This window comes from Erythrolamprus reginae, chromosome 5 (assembly GCF_031021105.1).
Source record: "Erythrolamprus reginae isolate rEryReg1 chromosome 5, rEryReg1.hap1, whole genome shotgun sequence".
Taxonomy (NCBI): domain Eukaryota; kingdom Metazoa; phylum Chordata; class Lepidosauria; order Squamata; family Dipsadidae; genus Erythrolamprus; species Erythrolamprus reginae.
In genome coordinates this window covers 37,766,601-37,793,789 of record NC_091954.1, presented here as the reverse complement: position 1 = coordinate 37,793,789, position 27,189 = coordinate 37,766,601, and the positions used below count along the sequence as shown (strand labels likewise).

Genomic DNA, 27,189 nt, shown 5'->3' with positions numbered 1-27,189 from the left:
TGGGTGGAGGGAGAGGCTGTTATGTTAGATCTTTTTCTCGCCTGATTTTTTAAGGTGCTGCTCCACAGTTTCTACTTTCAATTATTGCAGGCATGTGTGTATCTGTGCACATGTATGTGCATCAGGATCCTTATGTTTTACAGGTTTACAGATCTTAGCCACTATTGCAGTTGTTAGGTTTGTTGGGAAATTTTGAGTATAGAATTTTCTGAGGACAAAATTAGACAGCTTGATACTAGGTGTCAAGCTGCATGGAATAGTACAAGCAGCATTTTTTTTTCAATGATCACATATAATTGTGTCCAGGAATACAAGCACAAATTTAAATGCTCTCCTCACTTCCTTTTGGGGCTGACAATGTAACACATGTAAAAGACAGCGTGCAAGCCTAGTCAACACAAGGAAGATTAACAGCTATACCTCCTAATTTCTTCTGAAAAAAGCAATTTCTTCAAAAGGATTTGCTGTGAATATGAGCTCCCTAGACTAACAGACATTTGATATATAATATACCAATGAGACATTTATGTAAATGAAAAGATGAGTGTCTGAGGACAGGATTGCGCCCATTTCAAGATGGGAAACAGTCCATTTCTGGCCTCCGGTGGCTTCCAGGGGAGTGGGGAAAGAACAAAAAGCAGCCGTTCCCCACCCAGCCCCCAGGAGGCTGGAAACAGGCTGTTTTTTTCTGATCCCCAGTGGGCCCAGAAGGCCGGAAAATGGATGTGCACCAGCCCTGAGCTCAACCTGTGCTATATGTTCACCATTACGGGTCTATACAAAAGAGAAGTTGACAGGCAAATGAATTCAGAACCCTTCAAGAATATAAACTTTGTAGAAAACCATCAATTTGTTGGACTTCACCGGGAAAGGCTTTTAGGAAGCATCATAACCAATTTGCAGAAATGGATGGACTGTGAACATTTAGAAACAGATAGTCAATTGCAAGACTCCACAAATAAATTGCAATTTCTACAGTTTTTGGTGCCAGAGTACTGGGATTTTGTGGTAGTTGTTCCATGGAAAGAAGTTGAAAAACAACTGTGCACATTTGGTGATATTTTCAAGCACCAGATTAACATCAATGACTATAGAGATTTTGTGGAGAATATGTTAAAAGATTCAAAGAGGTATGCAATTCCTGACAACATTAAAAAAAGCAAAAGATGTTGTCAGAACAGTTGCTGTAAGTTCTGCAGAAGTGGAAAGGGTTTTTTCAAAAATGAACTTAGTATGTGTGCAGAAGCCGCCTAACTCTTTCCAATGTAATAAACAAAAAGTGTTACTGGCCCACCTCTTTCAAAATGGGACCCTGCTCATGCAGTGAGAGGTTGGCTCAAAGAACATTGCTCAGCCAATGATACGCGCATCAAGGGCAAGAAGAAAAGTGGAAATGAGGAGAGTGGCCCCGATAGCTGGAAATACCTCAAACAATTGAAAGCTAATACAAGAGACAACTGATAGTTATGTAAGTATTTGTGTACTTCTTTTATTCTTATTTAAGTATTAAATGGTTAAATTTATATATCATGGTACATTGTGGAAAGAAGCAATGTGGAAGACAACACTTTTATTGCTCTTACATAAGTATTTGTGTGCCTCTTATTGTTTTGTGTGCTTAGTTTAATGTTATTTAAGTATAAATTGCATGAAATAATTTGTATATTTTCATTTTGTAGGTCAAAAAAGGGCAAAGCAGTAACATGACATCGGATCAGAATATCTCTGGGACCGCCTTCTGCCGCACGAATCCCAGCGACCGGTTAGGTCCCACAGAGTTGGCCCTCTCCAGGTCCCGTCGACTAAACAATGTCGTTTGGCAGCACCCAGGGGAAGAGCTTTCTCTGTGGCGGCCCCAACCCTCTGGAACCAGCTCCCCCCAGAGATTAGAACTGCCCCCACCCTCCTTGCCTTTCATAAACTCCTTAAAACCCATCTCTGCCGTCAGGCATGGGGGAATTGAGATATCTCCCCCGGGCCTATACCGTTTATGCATGGTATATTTGTGTGTATGTTTGTTTTTAATAATGGGGTTTTTAGTGTTTTTTAAATTATTAGATTTGTTGTACATTGTTTTATTGTTGCAGTGAGCTGCCCCGAGTCTATGGAGAGGGGCGGCATACAAATCTAATAAATAAATAAATAAATAAATAAACATTGACTTGGCCACACCCCCTGGACACCTGAGTACCAAGCCACACCCATGTGGTCATATGACCACCAAGCACGCCCATCCGGTCACATGACCACCTAGCCACGCCCACCCAAAGTCACATCCACCAGACCTCAAGCCAGGTCCATAAAATAAGCCAGACTCACAGAACCAATGGGGAAATTTTTCACATTTCACCCCTGCTTTGGGCTAATTAGTCTGGGTGATGATGTAGGAATAATGAATGAACTGAGGATTTACTATATTTCCTTTTGCAATTAAAATGTATTCAGTGAGGGGCTACCAAAATTTTTACTACCACACTGTGGGTATGCCCTGCATTTTCTTTCAACATCTTTCAGTGCAAATTGAGTGCTCTAGGGTGGAGCTCCATTTTCGCTACCCCACTGCGTTCCCACACATCTGGGCAGCAGCCAACTCCTGAATGTATCCATGCACAAATGCTCCCCTTTTGCTGTGTATGATCAGCTAAAGGCTACTCAGCTATTGGTCAAGAATTTTGGATTCATGCAAGTATGACAAGATAAATTGTGATATTGGAATTAAGGTGACAAACAGTACAAAAATTATCCTTCTTCCTTTTTAAGACTTTAGGGACTGGAAGGGAAGGGAACATTTCTGCAAAATTCTACTTAACTTCTCTCAGAAATGAAGCAATCATGTTTTAAGAAATTGTTTGTAAGAAATAAGCTACTATTAAGTGAGTTAATGGATCAGGTATGCCGAGAACCTGAATTCCAAACCAAAGAGTATTAAAACTCCTGTAGAACTAATTTTGCTATTGTTGTTCAGTGAACCTACAATAATGAAAATTGGATAGGTCACTGATAATACAAAGAATATCCTCTGAACTAACACTGCAATGAAGACATGTGAATATGCACTATGATCTTGGGCCAGTTCCAAACCTTTCTATTTTTTTCCCTTGCCAGTAAGACTGAAAATAGAACACATCATGCAGACGAGAAGAAAATATTGGGGGAAAGGCTATTGAAAAAGATACCTACAGATACCTACAGAAGACAAATTGTCTGGACATTGACAATAATGAGAAAAGCTTGAAAGAAACAATCCTGGCAAAATTGTGGTCATCAGATCAAAGAATTAACTGAATGGCTGAATAACAATGGCTGAGAAGAAAATTGGAGGGGATTGGGTTGCAGGATCTAGACCAGCGTTTCCCAACCAGTGTGCCGCGGCACACTAGTGTGCCGCGAGACATGGTCAGGTGTGCCGCGAAACTCCTACGGGAGCTCCAGCTTGGCGGGACGCTGCCGGTGCTGGTGCCTCAGACCTGGAGCTCCCACTTGCAGCTGCCCCCCAGCTACTGCCCGATGCTGCTGTTGCAGGCGCTCTCCTGCTGGGCCCCAAAGAAGGAAGGCGGGAAAAAAGGAGAGCTTCATTCTTCGCACCGGCAGCAAGAGGAGGAGGGCGCCATTAGCAGCGGCACCAGCGGTGGCAAGAGCTCCAGGGCGGAGGCACCAGCAGCGCCCCGCCCAGCTGGAGCTTCCCTGGCGGGGGCAGCAACCAATGTCCTTTGGGGACCAGAGGGAGGGTACTGGCAGTGGGAGCAGGAGGGTGTGGGGCCACGCACGCCTGCGCCAGTGCACCCCAAAACACCCCCCTGCACACCCTTTTCCAAGGGCACCCCCGAAGCCGCGGCCACCACCCCCCCGCGCCTCTAGCCCCCTCGCGCCCCTGGCTACTCGCCGCTGCCTTTGCCGAAAGCGCTTTTGTCCCAGGCTCTCAGCGAGGGGGCTGCAGGAGAGGCGGCGAAGGTGATCTCTCTCGTTCTCCGGAGGCTGGCGAAAGTGATTTTCAATGTCAGGCACGCGGGCCGGCGTGCGCTCTCCCCCTCCCCCTGCCACATTCAAAGTAAGCCGGCGAAGGTTTTTCTTACTTTGAATGTTCCGGACGGGCTGGCAGGTGGATGGGGAGAGAGCGCGCGCCGGCCCGCGCACCCAACATTGAAAATCACTTTCACCAGCCTCCGGAGAACGAGTGAGAGCGACAGAGCAAGATAGAAAGTGAGAAAGAGAGAGAGAAAGAGGGGGTAGAGAAAGAGATAGCAAGAGAGAATGAGAGAGAGAAAGAGTGAGAGAGAAAGCAAGAGAGAGAGAGAAAGAAAACAAGAGAGGGAAAGTGAGAAAAAGAGAGAGCGAGCAAGAGGGGGAGAGATAAAGAGAGAGAAAGGAAGAGAGTGAGAGAGAGGAAGAAAGAGAGAAAGAAAAAGAAAGATGAGTGAGGAAGGAAGAGAGTGAGAGAGAGAGAAAAAAGCAAGAGAGAGCTAGCAAGAGAGAGAGAGAGAGAGAGCAAGGGAGAGAGAAAGACATAGAGGGAGGGAAGGAGGGAGAGATAGAGCAAAAAAGAGGAAGAAAGAAAGATAAAGGGATAGAGAGAGAGAAAGAAGGGAAGGAAGAGAATGAGGGAGGGAGAAATAGAGTGAAAGGGAGGAAGAGAGAGATTTTTTTTGTCCAAACTTTTCTTTAGCCGCCCCCCCCCCTCTTCAATGTTCCCCAGGATTTTGAAAATATGAATAATGTGCCGCGGCTCAAAAAAGGTTGGGAAGCACTGATCTAGACTATCTCTGGATGCCATCCAAAATTTAGAATTTCTTGTATCTCCTTGCTACTATCTAGTAGCCGCCTGCATTTTTTTCAGCCCATATATTGTAGCCTTTCAAAAGAAGGAATCTAAATCTATTAGCGATGCCCAAAGAATGCTCTTCTCTTAGCTTTCATTCATTCATTCATTCATTCATTCATTCATTCATTCATTCATTCATTCATTCATTCAATGAAAAGTAGTGGTAGCTTTTTTAAAAGAAAAATATTGGAGTATAAAACACTAACTTCACAAGGTTTCCAAACTACAGATAGTCCTCAACTTACAACCACAAATGACTCCAAAATTTATGTTGCAAGACAGTTGTTATGTGAGTTTTGCCCCATTTTATGATCTTTTTTGCCGCAATTGTTAAATAAATCACTGCAGTTGTCAAGTTAGTAACAGAGTTAGTAATAATAATTTAATAATAATTTATTAGATTTGTATGCCGCCCTCTCCGCAGATGTCTCAATTCCCCCATGCCTGGCGATATAGGTGAGTCTTAAGCAATTTACAAAAGACAAGGAGGGTGGGGGCAGTTCTGATCTCTGGGGGAAGTTGATTCCAGAGGGCCAGGGCCATCACAGAGAAGGCCCTTCCCCAGAGGCCCGCCAGATGACATTGTTTAGTCAACGGGACCCGGAGAAGGCCAACTCTGTGGGAGCTTATTGGCCGCTGGGATTCATGCGTCAGAAGACGGTCCCAGAGGTATTCTGGTCTGATGCCATGTAGGGCTTTATAGGTCATTACCAACACTTTGAATTGTGACCGGAAACTGATTGGCAGCCAATGCAGGCCACAGAGTGTTGGACAGACATGGGCGAACCTAGGTAACCCCACAATAGCTCTCGCGGCCGCATTCTGCACGATCTGAAGTTTCCGAACACTTTTCAGTTGTTGAATGAATCTGCTTCCCCATTGACTTTGCTTGTCAGAAGGTTGCAAAAGATGAACACATGACCCCAGGTCCCTGCAACCATCATAAATATAAATTAGTTTGATTTTTGATCATGTGACACGGGGATGCTGCAATTGATATGAAAAACAGTTATAAGTCACTTTTTTCAATGCCACTGTAACTTTGAGTTCTCAGAGAGGGGCGGCATACAAATGTAAATAATAATAATAATAATAATAATAATAATAATAATAATAATAATAATAATTTATTAGATGTTATTATTATTATTATTATTATTATCAATTCACGAACTGTTGTAAATCAAGGACTACCTGTACGATCTTAAGGCACAAATCTTACATTCTTCAAGTTACGAAAGGAAAGAAAACACTTTATAATAATCAGTGATGGGCTCCTACAGGTCTAGTCAGGTGCGCAGAACTGGTAGAAAAAATTTGAATTTTTTTCTTTTTTTCCCTTCTGGGCTCTGGGTATGTTTTTCCTATCACAGTAAATGAGGTTGAATATGTATAATTTTAGAAGAGCTGTGTGTGCATGTGTGTGTGTATATACACGTAGAGTTTATATAATAGATAATGTATATTTTGTGTATGTTCATAGTATATTTTGGATGTTCATAATAGCAAATAAATAGGAAAATTGTATCTCTTTGAGGCAAGGAGATGCCAGGCAAACTAACCCAAACCCTTGATGTGAGTGATGTCAAGTTGGCCACTTTTAAGCCAGTCACATGACCTTTAAGCCACCCTCCGGTCACATGATCATCAAGCCACTCCTACCTGGTCACATGGCCAGCAAGCCACACCCACAAAATAAGCCATGCCCACAGCGTGATGGTAAAACTTTTTGCAGCCCTTCACTGATAATAACAATTTTTTGCTGCAATCAGAGATGAGAAATCGGGACATTTAAAGATAGCACCTCCAAAAGTACTTAACCTCAAAAATGACACATTGAAAAGAATCTTCCTAATACAAAAGATCAATTGATGTTTATCCTACTGCCAGCTCTCATAAAAATTAAAAGCAACGAGGCAAATCTTTGGTACCATAAAAATATGATCACTGCAGATTGATCCCTGCAGAATTTAAATTCATCAGTACCAAAACTTTGCCTTTATTTCAACTACAGCTGCAGTTCATCATCTTTAATAACAGTTATACAGACATGCCAAAAACATTTCTTTTTAAAATATGTCTGCTTTTGGCTGATCCTCAGAAAACTAAAAAATGTTGCCATCCTAAATAAAACAATGTGGTAGAAATGTGATAAAATATCATTGGTACAGAATATAAATAACACTGGCATTACACCATACATTTTTGCTCAGCCCTGCATCTTTGATAGCCTATCTCTCTTAGATCCCACTAGCTTTCACACTACATTTTGTGCAGATTGCTTTGCCATATTCCACTTCATTTAACAGTTAAAAAAACCCAAACACTCTTTTATAATTTCAGAAAGAACAAGGTATTTAGAATTTAAGCAGAGAAAAAGCACTCATTAACATACATTAAAAGGATAACAGGTATAAACATGAAGTGCTGGTAATTAAATAATAAACAATGTTTATCTTTTAATTATTTAATTAGTGTAAAAGTTACTGCTTTTACCTATCAGAATGAAAAAAAAAATCAACCTTTAAAACATACCCCACATAATCATGCAATTTACTCCTGAATCTTTTTGGTAATACAGTATATGTTCTTTGTACACTTTCCAGAAGTTTACTTCAAAGCCATTACCATTCGGGAAACATTTTTTAAGGATAATTAGGAAAAGCATTAACATGTTTCTTGGTAGAATCATCTTCCCCAACTATGTGTCCTCCATACATGCTGGGTTTTCACCTTCCAAATTTCAGGGTATGACTTAACCTTTGCTAGATTCGTAGTTCTAACATGCCTGGAAATCATCAGATTTTCTTTTTTTAAAAGGTCTCTTTTTTTACCTGCTCCTGGTGTTAAAAATCTCAGACCCAAAAACTTCTCTGCCATGGACACAATCATTTATGCAATAGCCTTATAATGATTATGACATGTGTAGAGGCAACTACAGTATTAGTCAATAACCTTAAATTTAATCCATTTTTGGAAAATCACAAGACAGTTAAATAAGCTGATGTAATTGATTGGTGGGTAAAATCCTTGGTGGGCAAAAATTTCTGGTGGCTAAAAAATAAAACAAAAGCCACATTTATTTCTGTCCCACCTGTTTGCAAGTAATTGAAAAGGGTGATATTTTATTAATTCTATTGCCATAATTCACCAAGAAGCAGTTGTTACTGCCATTTGTGTGCATGTAAGCATTTCTTTTTTTCCATGGGTGTGCTTGTGTTCAAGAACCAATTTCATTCTTCTCTCCTTCAACCCTCCCATTGCCAGTCTTGGTTATAAACCTGATTAAGCAGTATTCAGATTTATTTTACAATTCCATTTTACAAATTTAACATTGTTGGGGAAAGACAGTTTAAATGTGCTCTTTACTTTTGGGAGGATCTCATGCACATGTATTTTAAAAAAAAATATTATGTCCAGTTAGGCAAATAATTCATCTCCCAACTGGTGGTCTCAGAACTAGCCTGGACAAATGGTAACTTTGCATTTCTGAAATGTACCAGGATGGGACTACCAATCTTGTACAACTTGCAGAGTCCCCCGTAGGATCTGATGCTTTTCAAAATGATATAAACACCGTCCCTTTTCTACATGTTTTCATCATACTTCTTCTCTTGGCTAATTCCCTGCAGATGCATCTGCTTGTGTTTGTTGTAGAAATTCTGCTGGAACCTAGCTCCTGATTTGTAAGAAGTCCTATCTTGAGAACCATAACCTATCAAGTTGGAGATCAAGGACTAAGGTTGTTTCAATCACAAGCATGGCAGCAATGAACTTTAAACCTTGCATCCTTAGAACAGAAGCTTTTTCTGTAAATAGTTAATACAACCCAAGAGACAGACAGAAAGACAGAAAAAAAGCATCTTTGAGAAAGTTTTGACTCCTGGTGATTGTCTTGTAGTTTTCTTGGTTAAGGTTTCAGAAGGCTTTTTCCCTTGCCTCCTTTCCAGCTGATTTAGAATTCATGGTCTAGTCTAGAAGGACTAGAACCTATTACATGGAACAAAGAAAAACAATTACATTGTGGTCTTAAATATTGAGAATATGCTGAAGCTGATGGAAGTTTCATAGTAAATTTTTAATAACTTTAGATAATTTTGTTAACTGAAGTGGCCCCTGACTTTTAAATAACACATAAAAATATTTTTTATGTACACTGAGAGCATATGCACCAAAGACAAATTCCTTGTGGGTCCAATCACACTTTGCCAATAAAGAATAAAGAATTCTAAAATAAGAGACATATAATAAATAAATCTGAAATATCCCCATTAAATACCATATTAACTCAAAGACCCAAATAATAATAATAATAATAATTTATTAGATTTGTATGCCGCCCCTCTCCGAAGACTCGGGGCGGCTCACAACAAGCGATAAAACAATATTGTACAGGCACAAATCTAATATTAAGAAAAAACTAAAAACCCTATCAATTTAAAAAACCAAACAGCACATACATACCAAACATAAATTATAATAAGCCTGGGGGAAAGGTGTCTCAAATCCCCCATGCCTGGCGGTATAGATGGGTCTTAAGTAGTTTACGGAAGACAAGGAGGGTGGGAGCAGTTCTAATCTCCGGGGGGAGTTGATTCCAGAGGGCCGGGGCCGCCACAGAGAAGGCTCTTCCCCTGGGACCCGCCAGACAACATTGTTTAGTCGACGGGACCCGGAGAAGGCCAACTCTGTGGGACCTTATCGGCCGCTGGGATTCGTGCGGTAGTAGGCGGTTCTGGAGGTATTCTGGTCCAATGCCATGTAGGGCTTTAAAGGTCATGACCAACACTTTGAATTGTGACCGGAAACTGATCGGCAGCCAATGCAGGCCACGGAGTGTTGTAGAAACGTGGGCGAATCTGGGAAGCCCCACGATGGCTCTCGCGGCTGTGTTCTGCACGATCTGAAGTTTCCAAACACTTTTCAGAGGTAGCCCCATGTAGAGAGCGTTGCAGTAATTGAACCTCGAGGTGATAAGGGCATGAGTGACTGTGAGCAATGACTCCCTGTCCAAATAGGGCCGCAACTGGTGCACCAGGCGAACCTGGGCAAACGCCCTCCTCGCCACAGCCGAAAGATGATGTTCCAATGTCAGCTGTGGGTTGAGGAGGACGCCCAAGTTGCGCACCCTCTCTGAGGGGGTCAGTAGTTCCCCCCCCAGGGTAATGGACGGACAGATGGAATTGTCCTTGGGAGGCAACACCCACAGCCACTCCGTCTTGTCTGGATTGAGTTTGAGTTTGTTGACACCCATCCAGTCCCCAATAGCCTCCAGGCACCGGCACATCACTTCCACTGCTTCGCTGACTGGACATGGGGTGGAGATGTACAACTGGGTATCATCCGCATATTGACGATACCTCACCCCATGCCCTTGGATGATCTCACCCAGCGGTTTCATGTAGATATTAAATAGCAGGGGGGAGAAGATCGACCCCTGCGGTACCCCACAAGGGAGAAACCTAGAGGTCGACCTCTGACTCCCCACTAACACCGACTGCGACCGACCAGAGAGGTAGGAGGAGAACCACTGGAGAACAGTGCCTCCCACTCCCAACCCCTCCAGTCGGCGCAGAAGGATACCATGGTCGATGGTATCGAAAGCCGCTGAGAGGTCAAGAAGCACCAGGACAGAGGACAAGCCCCTGTCCCGGGCCCGCCAGAGATCATCCATCAACGCGACCAAAGCAGTTTCCGTGCTGTAACCGGGCCTGAAACCCGACTGTTGAGGCCCTAGATAATCGGCTTCTTCCAAGGACCGCTGGAGTTGGAGCGCCACCACCTTCTCAACAACCTTCCCCATAAAGGGAAGGTTGGAGACTGGACGGTAGTTATTAAGCACGGCTGGGTCCAGGGAAGGCTTCTTGAAGAGGGGGCGCACAAGTGCCTCCTTATAAGGAGCCGGGAAGGACCCCCTCCCCAAGGAGGCGGTGACAATCTCCTGGACCCAGCTCCGTGTCACCTCTCGACTGGCCGAAACCAACCAAGAGGGACACGGATCCAGTAAGCAGGTGGCAGAACTCACAGCTCCAATGGCCTTGTCCACTTCATCAGGTGTCACCAAGTCAAACTCCTCCCAGACAGATGGACAAAGACGTTTAGCCCCAGTCACCTCGACTGACTCATTGTCAGCCGATACTGCTATGCAATTGGAGTCGAGTTCCGCTCGGATCCGAGCGACTTTATCAGCGAAAAACGAGTTAAATTCCTCAGCACTGCCCTGCAAGGGTTCCCCAACTCCCCCCTGATTTAGAAGGGAGCGGGTCACCCTAAACAGGGCAGCCGGGCGGGATTCCGCTGATGCAATCAAGGCGGCATGGTACGCGCATCTTGCCGCCTTGAGCGCCACTTTGTAAGTCTTAATAAAAGCTCTTACAAGTGTTCGGTCGGATTCGGACTTACTCTTCCTCCATCGCTTCTCTAGACGTCTCTTCTGGCATTTCAACTCCCGGAGCTCCTCTTTGAACCATGGAGCTCTACGGGGTCTAGTGCCACAGAGAGGTCGCAGTGGCGCAATTCAGTCAAGAGCCTCCACTGCAGCCTTGTTCCAGGCCTCAGCAAAAGACTCTGCCGAGCTGTGGACGAGCGAATCTGGTAAAACCCCAAGCGCCTTCTGAAAGCTCTCAGGGTCCATCAGGCGTCTGGGGCGGAACCTCCTAATTGGTTCCGCCTCCCTGCGGGGGAGGATTGGAGCCAGGAAGTTGAGCCGCAGTAGAAAATGGTCTGACCATGACAAAGGCAATGCTTCTAAGCCCCTTAGTCTCAGACCACTATTCAATTGCTCCGAGAGGAATACCATGTCGGGTGTGTGTCCACCCTCGTGGGTCGGACCCTGAACTACTTGAGTCAGGTCCATGGCTGTCATGGTGGCCATGAACTCCTGTGCTAATCCTGAGGAACCGCCGAGTGACGGCAGATTGAAGTCCCCCAGGACAATGAGTCCGGGGAACTCCACCGCCAGCCCGGCCACCTCTTCGAGCAGCACAGGCAGGGCTGTTGACACGCAGCTGGGAGGCAGGTACGTGAGTAACAAGCCCACCTGAACCCCTAAGTCCAATTTCACAAGGAGTGACTCACAACCCACGATCTCAGGAGCAACGAGTCTACGCAGATGGAGGCTCTCCCTGGCTATAATAGCTACTCCTCCCCCCCTTCCCTGGGGTCGAGGCTGATGCCATATCTGAAACCCGGCTGGACATATTTCCGAGAGAGGCACCCCTCCCTCTGGGCCCAGCCAGGTTTCAGTAACACATGCCAGATCGGCCTCCTCATCCAGGATCAGATCCCGGATGAGGAGAGCTTTATTCACGACCGATCTGGCATTGAGTAGCAGCAGCTTGAGCCCAGGGCCCAGATTACACTCGTCACCAGGGCTCCGGTTTGAGCTCACGGGACCGGAACAAGGGATCGCTATTAAGCAGCGATCTCTTTTTCCTCCAGAACGGCTAGCCCTGTGACTCCCGCCATAGTAATATCTAATAAATTATTATAGTAACAAATCTAATAAATTATTATTATTATTATTATTATTATTATTATTATTATTTGGGTCTTTGAGTTAATATGGTATTTAATGGGGATATTTCAGATTTATTTATTTAACAAATGATGTAATATCCCTATTAAGTAGTTTAAAAGATTTAAATATTAAGGTGTCTTTTTATTAAAACCAAATGTTTCATCTTGTCTTTAGGATTAAATTTCCCTGAAAGAAATAACTTTCCAATGAGGATAATAAAATAATTTAAATAGATTTTGAGCAAAATAACTTCTCAGGAAGCATGAAGAAGAGAAGGGTGGTATTAAAAGAAGCAGAGTTTCCAAATGATCTTTCTCAAGCCATCCTTTTTGCCATGAACTCTAAGCATGCTCTCAAATCCAAGTTCTTATTCAATCATCTACTCATTAACTTACTCCATCAAGCTTTACAGATTTTGCTTGGGATTCATATTGTTTCCCCTTAGTTTTCATTTATCCTGCTTTCCACCATATATTTGTATGTATGTATGTATGTATGTATGTATGTATGTATGTATGTATGTATGTATGTATATTTGTATATACAGTGGTCCCTCGATTTTCACGATCTCAATCTTCGCGAAACGCTATATCGCGATTTTTCAAAAAATAATAAATTAAAAATACGTGCGCGGGGTTTTTTCTATACCACGGTTATTTTGACCGCCCTCTTTTGCAGTACAGTATATAAAGTGCCAAGGGGCTCCAAGGAGAAGGCGTGAGCCGTCGCGACCACTCCTACCTTCAGGCAAGGCGGGAGCAGCCTGGGCTCCGGGACGTTGCGAGGGCGGCGCAGTGGCCATTCGGTTTGGCGCAAGGGAGCGAAGGAGAAAGGCAGGCGGCAGGCTGGGCATGAGGGTCCAGCTGGCTGGAAGGGAGCCTCCCCCTGACCCTCCCCCCCCAAAGTTTTGCAGAGCGGCTGTTGCGCTGGCGGCAATGTGGCTGCTCCTGGGCTCGGCGGGTGAGTGGGAGCTGGATGAAGGGGAGCAGAGGCGGGCGAGGACAGCTGCCCGCTCCAGCGGAGAAGAGGCGTGAGCTTGAGGGGTAAGCCAAGGGGGAGATGCTGGGGGAAGGGAAGCCTTCACCCACTTTCGGTGGTGCGCCGCCTCGGCTCTCCTCTCCGCCGGCAGGGAAGTCGCTCTTCGCCGCCCGCCAGGCTATGTCGGGGCGCAGCCGGTTGGGATCCACCGCCGGCGTTTCCAGCTGATTGTAGGGAAGGCGCAGAGGGAAGGGATCATCGGCTGCCGGCGGGAGCGCAAAGCGAGCGGGGCGCAGCAGCAGCCCCGATTCCCCTAAGAGGCCTGGAACGGGAGGCTCTGGAGCGGCTAAGCAACTTTTCCCCGCGCGCACACACACACGCACACAAAGCAAGAAGGGGGCGGGAAGGAGAAGAGGCGGCGGGAGGTAGTCCCCTGTCCCGCTGCCCTAAGGCTTCCCTTCCCCCAGCATCTCCCCCTTGGCTCGCCCCTCAAGCTCACGCCTCTTCTCCGCTGGAGCGGGCAGCTGTCCTCGCCCGCCTCTGCTCCCCTTCGTCCAGCTCCCACTGGAAAGTTCACCAGGAGCTCCCATTTCTCCTTCAGGAGCCGCTCCGTCACGTCGCGTTCCAGGGGCGACTCGAGCGCCCAGAATGCGGCGCTGCCCAGCAACAGGTAGCTCAGGTAGAGGAGCGGGCGGGCGGTAGCGGCGAGGGTGCCGGAGGTGCTGGGGGGGGCGGGGGCAGCCAAAAATGGTGTTTTTACTTCCGCGCCGCTATATCACGAAAAATCGATTATCGCGAGAGGTCTTGGAATGTAACCCTCGCGATATGTATATTTGTACATACATGTATATTTGGAGATTTGATGACATGGTTACAGAGTTACCCCTTTAGATTTTCAGAATGTTTCAGGATTTTTGAAATTTGGATAGGAAGTTCCTCTTTTTTCTAGAGTTGAGTCAAAGACAGAAATCCTTGGGTCTAAGTCTAAGAAATCCTAAAACAGATAAATTAAGGAGTAGCAGAAAATTCAGACTGTCATGCATTTCTGTTGCTAAAGAAACCAAGGCACTTTTATTTATCCCTTCTCAGCAAATATTCTTGAAAACAACTAGAATCCTCATTCTAAAACAAATATGCATTGATAATCATAGATTAGTATGCATTTATTTCCAAAATCTGTTTCTCTCCATCTGTACTGCAAAGTAGTGCAATATACCAGAAAAAAACAAAAGCTTAATAGCAAAACTTTTGCCACAAAGCAATTCACTGGTGGCTCCAGGCCGCTGAAGTACAGCTTCCATCATCCAAAATAAAATTACTATTAACAAGAATTGGTAAGACTTTTTTTTTTGCTATAAAGTGATTTGTTATGCTTAAGAGTCCCCTTTAAAAAAAAAAAAAAGCTTAGTTGCCTTGGCAAGCTAGCATTTATGCTAATCATAGGTTGTTCACATTTATGGAAAAGTTCAAAGCAGTTGGTTCCCTTGCAGCTATGTATATAGGGAGGGGGAGAGGGGGGTGTCATACAGTTCAATTATTTAATGATTGACTGATTAACCCCTACCAATAAAGAAATTCCCAGTGAGCTAGATGGCTCAGTCACATACTTCATTTTTAATTCAAATGACATTTTAACATGAAGCAAGCACTATTTTATAAAATTGTTATTTTACGTGATGTTATAGGGCTCATATACATTGCTTCCAAACCACCTTTATGTTTGGTTCTATCAATATTTGTATTCACTCCTATTCCCTGGAATGTTTGATTCCTATAACTAAGTTGCCCATCTTAGCATAATCTTGAAGCTTTCTTCTTTTCTTTTTCCTGTAAGTTTTGGGCTCACAGAATAATTTTTATTTCAGATACATAAAGATAGAAACATAGAAACATAGAAGTCTGACGGCAGAAAAAGACCTCCTGGTCCATCTAGTCTGCCCTTATACTATTTTCTGTATTTTATTTTAGGATGGATATATCTTTATCCCAGGCATGTTTAAATTCAGTTACTGTGGATTTATCTACCACATCTGCTGGAAGTTTGTTCCAAGGATCTACTACACTTTCAGTAAAATAATATTTTCTCATGTTGCTTTTGATCTTTCCCCCAACTAACTTCAGATTGTGTCCCCTTGTGTCCCCTTGATACACTGGGTGGCCTTATAAATACACAGTTGGGTGGCCTTATAAATCTTATAAATGAATATGATACATTCCTAGTTCTTTTCCATTTGAAAACATTCCCTCTCAATCTAGATACCATTCATCAGACTATAACTTTGTCCAATATCTGTAATGTGTCATTTTACACATGTACATACAAATTTTCATTTTGTTCAAGCAATATCGTTCAAACTACTTCACAAATTGTGTTTATTTCTGGATTCTGACTTTAATCAAGCCAATGAATATATACTATCCGATGTTGCAGTATATAACCAAATCATCATTTTAAATAGTAAGCTGTTTTTTTGCAGGTTCAACATAAACTGCAGACAAAACTTAGGATCTTTCCCAATTAAATAAAAATTAAAATTTCCATCCCATTAGGCAGATTGCAGTTTAAAAGGTCAAGATGTCAGCCATGACCACATCCCAAAGACACCCTCACCATTGAATTTCCGGCTTAATTTGCAGCACAGTTGATAATTGTATTTGGCTTTCCTTAGCATATTGCAATGTGAGTCAGGACAAAAATGACATTTGATTTCATTGTAAAAGTGTCTAAAATTAAATTTTATGTTTGGAAACATTCCAACTTATATATTTCTCGGACTGATCTTAGAAGCTGGGGATCAATCCTAGTTTTGACTTACATGGTTGACCATGATTCTTAGGTGGATTGGGTGGTTGATTCTAGTAGGAGGCAGTGGTAAACCACTTCAGTATTGTTGCACAAATCCCACAAAAAATATGTCTGAATGCAGTCCCCATATATCAAATTTGTCTAGAGGATGTCTATTTTTTTTTTTAGAATTCTGTTACATTAAAAATTACATCTGGCAAGAATTTTTGCAGACTTTTAAGTAATGGGTGAATGTTATTTGGAGGACATAGATTGTGTACACCTTCCCTAGAGGAAGTATAAATGCCCAAGGTGACTGGTCCAAATCACTCATCTGGCTTTATAACTAAGACAGAACTATAAGACCTAAGGTAGAATCTAAACTTAATCCTAGTTAAATGCTATGCAAATAATAGCATTCAACTAGGATTAAGTTTACATCCTGCCTTAAGTCTTATAGTTCTTAGGTACAAAGCTACCTGAGTGACTTGGGTCAGTCACTTTCAGTCCTAGGAAGGAGGCAATGGCAAACCACTTGTGAAAAACCTTGCCAAGAAAACTTCAGGGAAGACCAGATGTGTCACATATAGACCACACCCAACCTGGCTCCACAAACATTGTGATACTCCCAATACGTCACGTGATGCAATCAAAGTTGACAACTGTGACCCAGGAAATCTCCAAGAATTGGAGGGGGGTAAAAGTTTACATCCATGCGAATGTTCTCTTATGTCCCCAAATTATAATAAAAGGGTATTTTGAGAGACACAAGGAATTACAAATTTCAGTGGTTCTACATGTGAATTTGTTATAAGTAGTATAAGGACTAGAACAATGATGGTGAACCTTTTTTTCCTCGGGTACCAAAAGAGCATGGGATAGGGCGAAAACAGCTTCCTCTGCCCACTGAAGGCCCTCTGGAGGTTGGAAATGGCCTGTTTCCCAACTTTTGGTGGGCCCAGTAGGGTCATGTTTCACCCTCCCCAGGCTCCAAAGGCTTCCCTGAAGCCGGGGGGAAGGTAAAAACGCCCTCCCCCATCCCCCTGTAGGCTCTCTGGAAGCCAAAAATGCCCTCCCAGAGCCTCTGTGAGAGCCAAACATCAGCTGGCCAGCACACACATGCATGTTGGAGCTGAGTTATGACAACTGCTCGCGTGCTGGCAGATATGGCTCTGCGTGCCACTGGTGGCACCCGTGCCATAGGTTCACCATCACTGGACTAGAACAACTAGCACTATTGCAATTACAATTAATTTCTTCACGTGAACTAAATTGAAACTCTAGCATATCCACACAGGAGAGACATAAGTTTGCCCCAGTGTAGTAAAAAAATCCAATTTTTTTACTACCAGTTCTGTGGACATGGCTTGGTGGGCGTGGCAGGGGAAGGATACTGCAAAATCTCCATTCCCACCCAACTCTGGGGCCAGCCAGGGGTGGTATTTGTTGGTTGTCCGAACTGCTCAAAATTTCAGCTACTGGTTCTCCAGAACCTGTCACAACTGCTGGATTTCACCTCGGTTTGCCCCCAATGATTCAATGCACAATAGAGGCAACAGGCTAATATTTTCTTTCAGCATCAATATTCTTCAGCCCTCTATACCAAGCAGTGGGTTGCATTTACCTGCAAACTGGTGCTCTCCACGCACATCCTCTTGATTCAGGTGCACCTGTGTATCCCTTGCATAATTTTGCTTCCGCACATGCGCAGGAAGTAAAATTGTGCCAAAATCTCATGAGGGGATGCTCATAGGTGCATGAGTTCAGTGATTTTTTTATTCTGCCCATGCGTGGAAACAAAAAGTCACCGAAATCTCACACACTCGAGTGTCCCCTCAGGAGATTTTGCTTCTGTGCATGTGCAGGAAGCAAAAAAGCCTAAATCTTTCAGGGGGGAAAATGGCACCGCGCGACAGACCGGCACTGGAGCGGGTGCGCACAAATTGCACAATCTGGCAGCCGCTACAGATTCACCTACCACACCAATAAAAACCCACCACTGCTCCAAACCCAAGAGAGCTGATTGTAACCCATTATTATCAATGCAATATTCCTCTACTTCCAGTGCTGGCTTATAATATCCTTCACTTTATTCAAAAAAACACATTAAGGCAGGATTTGCATAGCATATTAAGTCAAAATGTTTGCTTCCTTGTAACTTAAAGTGTTGCCTGATTTTAACTTCCGCAGTTTATAAATCAGGGTTTATAGTTCAACATGAACTCTGCCACTATGCTTTATCCTATAAACCATTGTTAAATGCAATATAATACATGATGGCTTAAAATATGCTATAATCTTGTTGGGTAAAGGAAACTGTATTTTCTGATTTATTTCATGAGATATTTTGCCTTCATGCATTTATTTTTCCTTTCCCAGGTCAACTCCCTATAACAATCTGACAGAAACAAAATTTAAAGTGGCCAAGCTAAACAATCTCGGCTGTGTTTGCACATCTAATTTTTAATCTTTAGTCTTTCATCATTGTTCTGGAAATTACAGGAAGTATTTTGTTGCCCAACAAACTTGCTAATGAAACTTTAACAAAACCCGGTGACTTTCCTAATCATTGATCCTGGTGGTCCCTCTAGAGGTGGGAAAAGGTTCTGGCTTTTCCAGAAAGATAGTCACTGCAGTTTTAAAGGAAGAGCTTACTGACTCCACATAACTTTTAAGAAGCAGGAGGCACTTTCTCTGGGAAAAAATATCAGCTTGAAATAGTTTTATCTTCCTTGATAACTGCTGCAAACAGTCTACTGACACCAGCAAAATGGCAGCTGTTAAAGCTAAAAAGGCATGCACTTATTCCACTCAAAAGATTTACACAAGTATTTCCATAGCGAGGTCAAGGAATTGTAATTCTCTTGTTACTCTACAGGTCACACACAGAGAGAGAGAGAGCACCAGGTCTGTCTGCTGCAATTTAATGACACCTGCAATCCTCTCCAATTTTATTTGTAAGAGTGTTTGTAAGTACTACAGTTGCGAAACATATGTGATACCCTGCCATTTTGGATGGGAGGGATATGAAATTTTATTTGTTTTAAATTCAATTTCTATGCCGCCCAATCCCAATGGGACTCAGGGCAGCTTACAATATAAAAAATACAATACAGTAAAAAGAAGTTAAATATTAATTACTCAACCAATAAACCCCCCATTTATAAAAACCCACAAATCTATACACCAATCAAATATACACATACATATCTTTCAACACAATTCGGCCATGATGGATGATAGTAATCACGGCCCCCAGGCCTACCGGCAAAGCCAGGTCTTCACAGCTTTTCAGAGGGCTAGTAGGGTGGGAGCAGTATGGACATCAGGGGTGAGTTGATTCCATAGAGGCTGGGCAGCCACAGAGAAGGCCCTGCCCTGCAGTCCCACCAACCTGCATTGCTTAGTTCGATGGGACCTGCAGAAGTGTGATCTTATTGGTCTCCAAGAGGTACGCGGCAGGAGACGTTCCCGTAAACAGTCTGGTCCTATTAGCTTTATAGCTAATAATCTACACCTTGTATTGTGACCTGAGATTAATCGGTAGCCAGTGTAGCACACAGAGTGTTGGTGTTATATAGGTGTATCAAAGTACACCCAGAATGGCTCACATGGCTGCATTCTGAACTATCTGTAGTCTCAGATAATACTATATTTTGTGTTTTCAACTAGTGAATGAAAAGTGAATTCAGTGAGAAATATATCCAAGGGGGGAGAGTTGAAACAGATTGTAAGAGCAATGTAATTTATTAATTACTAGAAGAGTTTGTGGCATGTACAATATAATTAGTTGAGATAATACAGCATGTGCTTGTTCAGAGAGCAATTTTTAACTGAAGAGCCCTGCTGAGAAAGTCCCTTGAATGCTTCTTAGAAAGTAGTGCCTCGGGTTACGCTGCCAGCTGAATGGAACCCCTGAACATGCTTGAAGACAGCCAAGAGAAAATATCCACTAGATTCATATTCTGTTTTTCCATCCACAAAGGTTTCCAGACAGCTAACAGTAATAAAATAAAATAAAAATAACAGATACAGATCCTCTTGAGGGGAGCTACTGTATGTGAGCCAAAGCACAGAAAGGAGTACAAAAGCACAAAGCAAATGGATTGATGGATGAGATAATAAAAAGAAATATAGCTTTATGCAACACCATTCACTGCATCTCTCCGTGCCTTGCTATCTTTGCAAACCATCTTTGCTTCCACTATACCCATATCAATAGAATAGAATTCTTTATTGGCCAAGTGCGAATGGAGACACGAAGAATTTGTCTTTGCCGCATATGTTCTCAATGTACATAAAAGTAAATACACATTTGTCAAGAATTATGAGGAACAACACTTAATGATTGTTATAGGGGTCAAGTCCATTCAATCATAACTTTCTGCTTTTTCTTTCTAGCCATTCACGCTTTGTGTAACTGAATTGTTATCCACTCCTTCCATAATACTAACATACCTCAATGTACTTCTTTCATGCTGGTCAATTCATTCATCCATCACCCTTTAAACTTGAGCCACCTACTTGTTTTGCCAGGTATATTTCTTATGTAGTCCTTTCCATTACATTCAACTTATTTGCACATCTTTATTTATTTATTAGATTTCTATGCCGCCCTTCTCGAAGCAACTCAGGGCAGCATACTACATACTATACAGCTAACACTGAAACATTATTTTTCGGCTGTGGCGAGGGGGGTGTTTGCCCAGGTTTGCATGGTGCACCAGTTGCGGCCTTATTTGGACAGGGAGTCATTGCTCAGTCGCTCAGGCCCTCATCACCTCGAGGTTCAACTACTGCAACGCTCTCTACCTTTGAAAAGTGTTCAGAAACTTCAGATCGTGCAGAATGCGGCCATGAGAACTATCGTGGGGCTACCTAGGCTCGCCCACGTCTCTCCAACACTCCGTGGCTTGCATTGGCTGCCGATCAGTTTCCGGTCGCAATTCAAAGTGTTGGTAATGACCGGAATGCCTCCGGAACCGTCTTCTGCCGCATGAATCCCAGCGGCCGATAAGGTCCCACAGAGTTGGCCTTCTCCGGATCCCGTCAACTAAACAATGTCGTCTGGCGAGTCCAGGGGAAGAGCCTTCTCTGTGGCGGCCCTGGTCCTCTGAAATCAACTCCCCCCAGAGATCAGAACTGCCCCCACCCTCGTCTTTCGCAAATTACTTAAAACCCACCTATATCGCCAGGCATGGGGGAATTGAGACATCTCCCCCAGGCTTTTATAGTTTTATGTATGGTATGCGTGTGTTGCATGGTTTTTAAATGATGGGTTTTAGATGCTTTTTTAATATTAGATTTGTTTACATTGTCACACTGTTTTATTATTGTTGTGAGCCACCCCGAGTCTTCGGAGAGGGGCGGCATACAAATCTAATAAATAATAATAATTAATAATAATTAATAATAATTAATTAATAATAATAATAATTAAAAAATAAATTATTATTATTATTATTATTATTATTATTATTATTATTATTATTATTATTATACATGCTGCCTTCTTTCCAGCACTTGGACATTTTAAATGTTTTCCACTCGTTTTTTGATGTACACTAAATAGTCTACAAAGGTATATAAATTAATCTCATTTGGTCTTGGGGGGTTTTCTATCATTTATGTATAATTTACAATCATTCATTCCATTTTTCCTGTCATGTATCTTGGGTTTTGATGCACAAATTTTCCGATCTTACAATCACTGCAAATCCTTTGAGTTCTCCATCAACAACATGGCATTCTCACATACAAAGTGCATGCACACTCAGATCTCCAGTAAGCATCATTAGTGCATTTGCTTTGGATGAGAGAACATTCTTTCACTTATCAGTAATAGACAATTTTCAAGAAACGTTCAACCAGTTATTAATCCATAAGCAAAGAACACACATTAAAAAAACATGTCTTAATATGTCCCAGGATAAAATTTTTGAAAGCTTGTTAATTTGGGGGTTTGGCATAGGAACATTTTGCTTCATGGAAGCACTGTGCTCTCATTCAGCCTTAAAACAACCCCCATCATCCACCCACCCTGAAAGAACAAACCCCAAATTCAGGGAAAGTTATATTGTAGAAAATTAGCCATTTTGCTACCAAATGCAAGCGTTAAAATGAAATACCCTACTTCTGCAAATTCTCTGCACCCATAGAAGGGGTATGCATTTTTAAGCTCTTTAATGTGCCACGGAGCAAATGGTTGTCCAGAAATAGATTAATATAAAATGAATGTCTATAAAATAAATTAAAAACAGGTTTGAGGATAATGCTGCAGTGCTAAGTGTGCATTTGCAGTATTCATCACTACATATCTGTTCATTTTTCTAAACTGCTTTAAATCAGAGTTCATGACAAAAACCTGTCAAGCATCAGGGAAACCAGGAGATTCAGGCAGTCCAAATCAGCACAAAGATTTACTGCAAGCTTAAGTTGTCTACAAAAATCTGAGCTACTAAGGGTCAAGGGAAATCAGCAGGAATAAGAGGTGGGTGGACTTATCTTTTGCACGGGGTTTTGTGACTCATGATTCGTTCGACTCCACTTACAAACATGGTATAATTATTTTCAGAATGTATTGGGGGGGGGGTTCTTGTGGGGGGAGGGACAACAAAATTGTTTATTTCTTTTGAAACATCACTCTACTGGAAAAGAGTTCCATGTTTAGAATAAGAAGTCTCCATCTGAAAAATTTGAGGTGGCAGCGGGAAGAATATAAAGCTACAAGAAAGGTTCTGAGAACTTAAGAATAATTTGATTCTATGGTGAGTTTGTCTGTGTTTGTCAGATGGGCGCCAGCGCCTAAAAAATGTTGTGATGCTCTTCCAATGCCCCTGGGTTCTCTTCTTAAAGTTCATGGGCCTCTGCCAGTGTTTAACTGTGGTAACAGTGCTCATATTCTCATGGCAACAAGGAGAAGATTACCTCAGTTGATGCTTTTGATAAGTCTGTAGCTAGCAGCAGTTTTCACCAAGACCTCTAACTTCTTCACCAGGCAGCAGCTCTGCTAGGTTCTTGTGGAAGATCTGGAGTCAAGAGATCCATGAAGTCATGAAAAAAAAAGACATTACAAATGCCACGTGAATCTACACATTGGAGGCTTAGTAAAAAGAAGTCTATTTCTGCAACACAAGTTGAATAGAAAAGGCAATTGCTATTGCTTTGTTTTTTAGACTTAATCTCCACCCTTCTCTTCCAATGTAGGTCAAAAACTGTTCAACTATACAGAGACACTGCACAATTTTCTTTCGCAAAGGGTACTCAGCTCATTTAAATAAACCTGCAGAGCCAGACTGAATTGTACTGAAAGGGGGGACTCAGAGAGACCTTGATAGCATACAGTACCTATACTTTTCTGTTAAAATCTGCCTTACACCAATATCTAGGTCAGATTTGAACCATTCCGCATTACATAGCAACTCATCATTGGCTAGCTATGACACATAGAACAACACACTAGCCAATTATCTTAGTGTAATATGTGATGAGCTCCAAACAACACGGTTAGATTATGGCTCAGTATGTCATGAAAATTGAGAAAACTGGATCAGTAAGTTATATCTTGCTCCTATTGTGTTTAAGTGGGACAAAAAGACACACCCATCATTTTGAATGTAATGGCTTGTACATATATCCAGGGGAATATCACAACCTTAAGATATGATAGGCTGGGAAAGAAATCATCTCTGTAATAATGACTTACTGAAAACTAAATTATCTGAGGTTGTCAATTGTTAATAAATAGGATTGCTTGCATTCAAAATAGCAATACAGATGTTAACAAAAACATCATGTTTTGCAATATTAATATTAAGGTACAATCAAATGTTCAGCTTTTCCTTTTGCAAGCTCTACAGAATCTGTTGAAATGGTTCTTTCAGGATCAAAACTTTGAATTTATAGTTTCTTCTCTGACAAACCTGTACAAGAAAAGACAAAATTCTCAAGCATCAAGCCACTAGCATTTTTTGTACTCAAGAAGATTGTCAACAGATATAGGATAACTTAGCCAATAAAGAAATTTCTTTGGCACAAGGAACATATTTATGGCAAAAGACCAAAAAACCTGTTACTATCTTGTATTCATATATTTGGATCATAATAAAGCTATTATATTTCTGGACTGCACAGTAATTGCAATTCTTTTGTCCAGATGAAAATCAAATCGAAGATGTGAAAAATAACATATTTTGGGTGAGTCTTGCATTTTCTGTGGGTTTATATAAATTCATCAGCTATAATTGCATAAATTTCACAAAATCAGAAAATGTTTAGAAACACTGAAAAATATTTTAAATGGATGTTTCTGCATTTCAGGTCCATAATGTGGATGCTAATGGGGAAAAATTATGTTATGAGTTGACACCACTGAAAAGATTCCCTCTATTTGGATGTCCGTCCTCTTTCATTTGAAAGGGGGGGGGGGACTCAAGAGGAAAATCTTAGAATTCATGTAGATGAAAGGTGTTAAATCTGTGGCCCTCGGGCCGGATGCGCCTGGTGCAGGCCACACCCACTCCAGTTCCGCAAATGGGAAAAGCATCATGAAATGTCATGTGATGGCAACGTGATGCAGCGAGTTTGACCTCCGTGAGGTAGATAAATAAGGGAACAGATCAGGGATGTCAAACTCAAGTTGTCACATTGTCTTCATGTGGTATATCGTGACTTCCCCCCTTTTGCTAAAATGGGTGGGCGTGAGATACATCCGGCTCATGGGCCACAAGTTTGACACCCCTGGAATAGATGTTTCTTCCGGAAACCTAGGTTCTATCTATTTAGGATTTTGAAAATTAAACTTCACACTCTGAATTGGGCCTACAAAAAGGTTAACAGTCATTTCAGAGAATAAAATACAGTGGTAGGTAGATAGTGATAGGTAGGTAGTGGCACCTCTACCTACAAACGCCTCTACTTACAAACTTTTCTTGATAAGAACCGGATGTTCAAGATTTTTATGCCTCTTCTCAAGAACCATTTTCCACTTACAAACCCGAGCCTCTGAAACTGTAACCGGAAAAAGTAGAGAGAAGCCTCCGTGGGGCCTCTCTAGGAATCTCCTGGGAGGAAACAGGGCCGGAAAAGGTGGGGAGAATTTATTTATTTATTTATTTATTAGTTGGACTTGTATGCCGCCCCTCTCCGAAGACTTGGGGCGGCTCACAACAAGTAAAACAGTCACAACAATGCAATTAATTAAAATATTTAACGATTTAAGAAAAACCCCATGTAATAGCAAACACACTCACAAGCATACCATGTATAAATTAACGTGCCCAGGGGAGATGTTTAGTTTCCCCATGCCTGACGGCAAAGGTGGGTCTTAAGGAGTTTTCGGAAGGCAGGAAGAGTAAGGGCAGTTCTAATCTCCGGTGGGAGTTGGTTCCAGAGAGCCGGTGCCGCCACAGAGAAGGCTCTTCCCCTGGGACCCGCCAACCGGCATTGTTTAGTTGATGGGACCCGGAGAAGGCCCACTCTGTGGGACATAATCGGTCGCTGGGATTCGTGCGGCAGAAGGCGGTCTCGGAGATATTCTGGTCCAGTGCCATGAAGGGCTTTAAAGGTCATAACCAACACTTCGAATTGTGACCGGAAATTGATCGGCAGCCAATGCAGACTGCGGAGTGATGGTGAGACATGGGCATACCTAGGTAAGCCCATGACTGCTCTCGCAGCTGCATTCTGCACGATCTGAAGTTTCCGAACACTTTTCAAAGGTAGCCCCATGTAGAGAGCATTACAGTAGTCGAACCTCGAGGTGATGAGGGCATGAGTGACTGTGAGCAATGAGTCCTGGTCCAGATAGGGCCGCAACTGGTGCACCAGGCGAACCTGGGCAAACGCCCCCCTCGCCACAGCTGAGAGATGGTTTTCTAATGTAAGCTGTGGATCGAGGAGGACGCCCAAGTTGCGGACCCTCTCTGAGGGGGTCAATAATTCCCCCCCCAGGGTGATGGACGGACAGATGGGATTGTCCTTGGGAGGCAGAACCCACAGCCACTCCGTCTTATCCGGGTTGAGTTTGAGTCTGTTGACACCCATCCAGGCCCCAACAGCCTCCAGGCACCGGCACATCACTTCCACCGCTTCGTTGACTGGGCATGGGGTGGAGATGTAAAGCTGGGTATCATCGGCATATTGATGATACCTCACCCCATGTCCTTGGATGATCTCACCCAGCGGTTTCATGTAGATGTTAAATAGCAAGGGGGAGAGGACCGACCCCTGAGGCACCCCACAAGGGAGAGACCTCGGAGCCGACCTCTGATCCCCCACTAACACCGACTGCGACCGGTCAGAGAGGTAGGAGGAGAACCACTGGAGGACAGTGCCTCCCACTCCCAACCCCTCCAACCGGTGCAGAAGGATACCATGGTCGATGGTATCGAAAGCCGCTGAGAGATCGAGGAGCACCAGGACAGAGGATAAACCCCTGTCCCGGGCCCGCCAGAGGTCATCCATCAACGCGACCAAAGCGGTTTCCGTGCTGTAACCGGGCCTGAAACCTGACTGTCGGGGACCTAGATAATCGGCTTCTTCCAAGGACCGTTGGAGCTGGAGTGCCACCACCTTCTCGACAACCTTCCCCATAAAGGGAAGGTTGGAGACTGGACGATAGTTATTAAGTACGGCTGGGTCCAGGGAGGGCTTCTTGAGGAGGGGGCGCATGAGCGCTTCTTTATAGAGTGTTGGAAAGACTTCCCTCCCCAAGGAAGCGTTGGTAATCTCCTGGGCCCAGCTCCGTGTCACCTCCCTGCTGGCCGAGACCAACCAGGAGGGACACGGATCCAGTAAACAGGTGGCAGAACTCACAGCTCCGATGGCCTTGTCCACTTCATCAGGTGTCACCAGATCAAACTCTTCCCAGACAGGTGGACAAGTACGTGCCCCAGCCACCTCGACTGACTCGTTGTCAGTCGACTCTGTTTTACAATTGGAGTCGAGGTCTGCCCGGATCTGAGCGACTTTATCAGCGAAAAACGTGTTAAACTCCTCGGCACTACTCTGCAAGGGCTCCCCAACTCCCCCCTGATTAAGAAGGGAGCGGGTCACCCTAAACAGAGCAGCCGGGCGGGATTCCGCTGA

The 27,189-nt window shown here is 43.3% G+C and overlaps 1 long non-coding RNA gene across 1 annotated transcript; it reads right to left on the bottom strand.

The window, feature by feature from the left end:
- Positions 1-7,270: 7,270 nt before the first annotated feature.
- LOC139167670 (uncharacterized) lies at positions 7,271-23,218 on the bottom strand. The gene is made up of 2 exons (XR_011559170.1): positions 23,029-23,218; positions 7,271-8,809 (listed from the first exon to the last, which is right to left on the bottom strand). It is a non-coding gene; the product is annotated as an uncharacterized lncRNA (long non-coding RNA).
- Between the last annotated feature and the right edge of the window lie 3,971 nt (positions 23,219-27,189).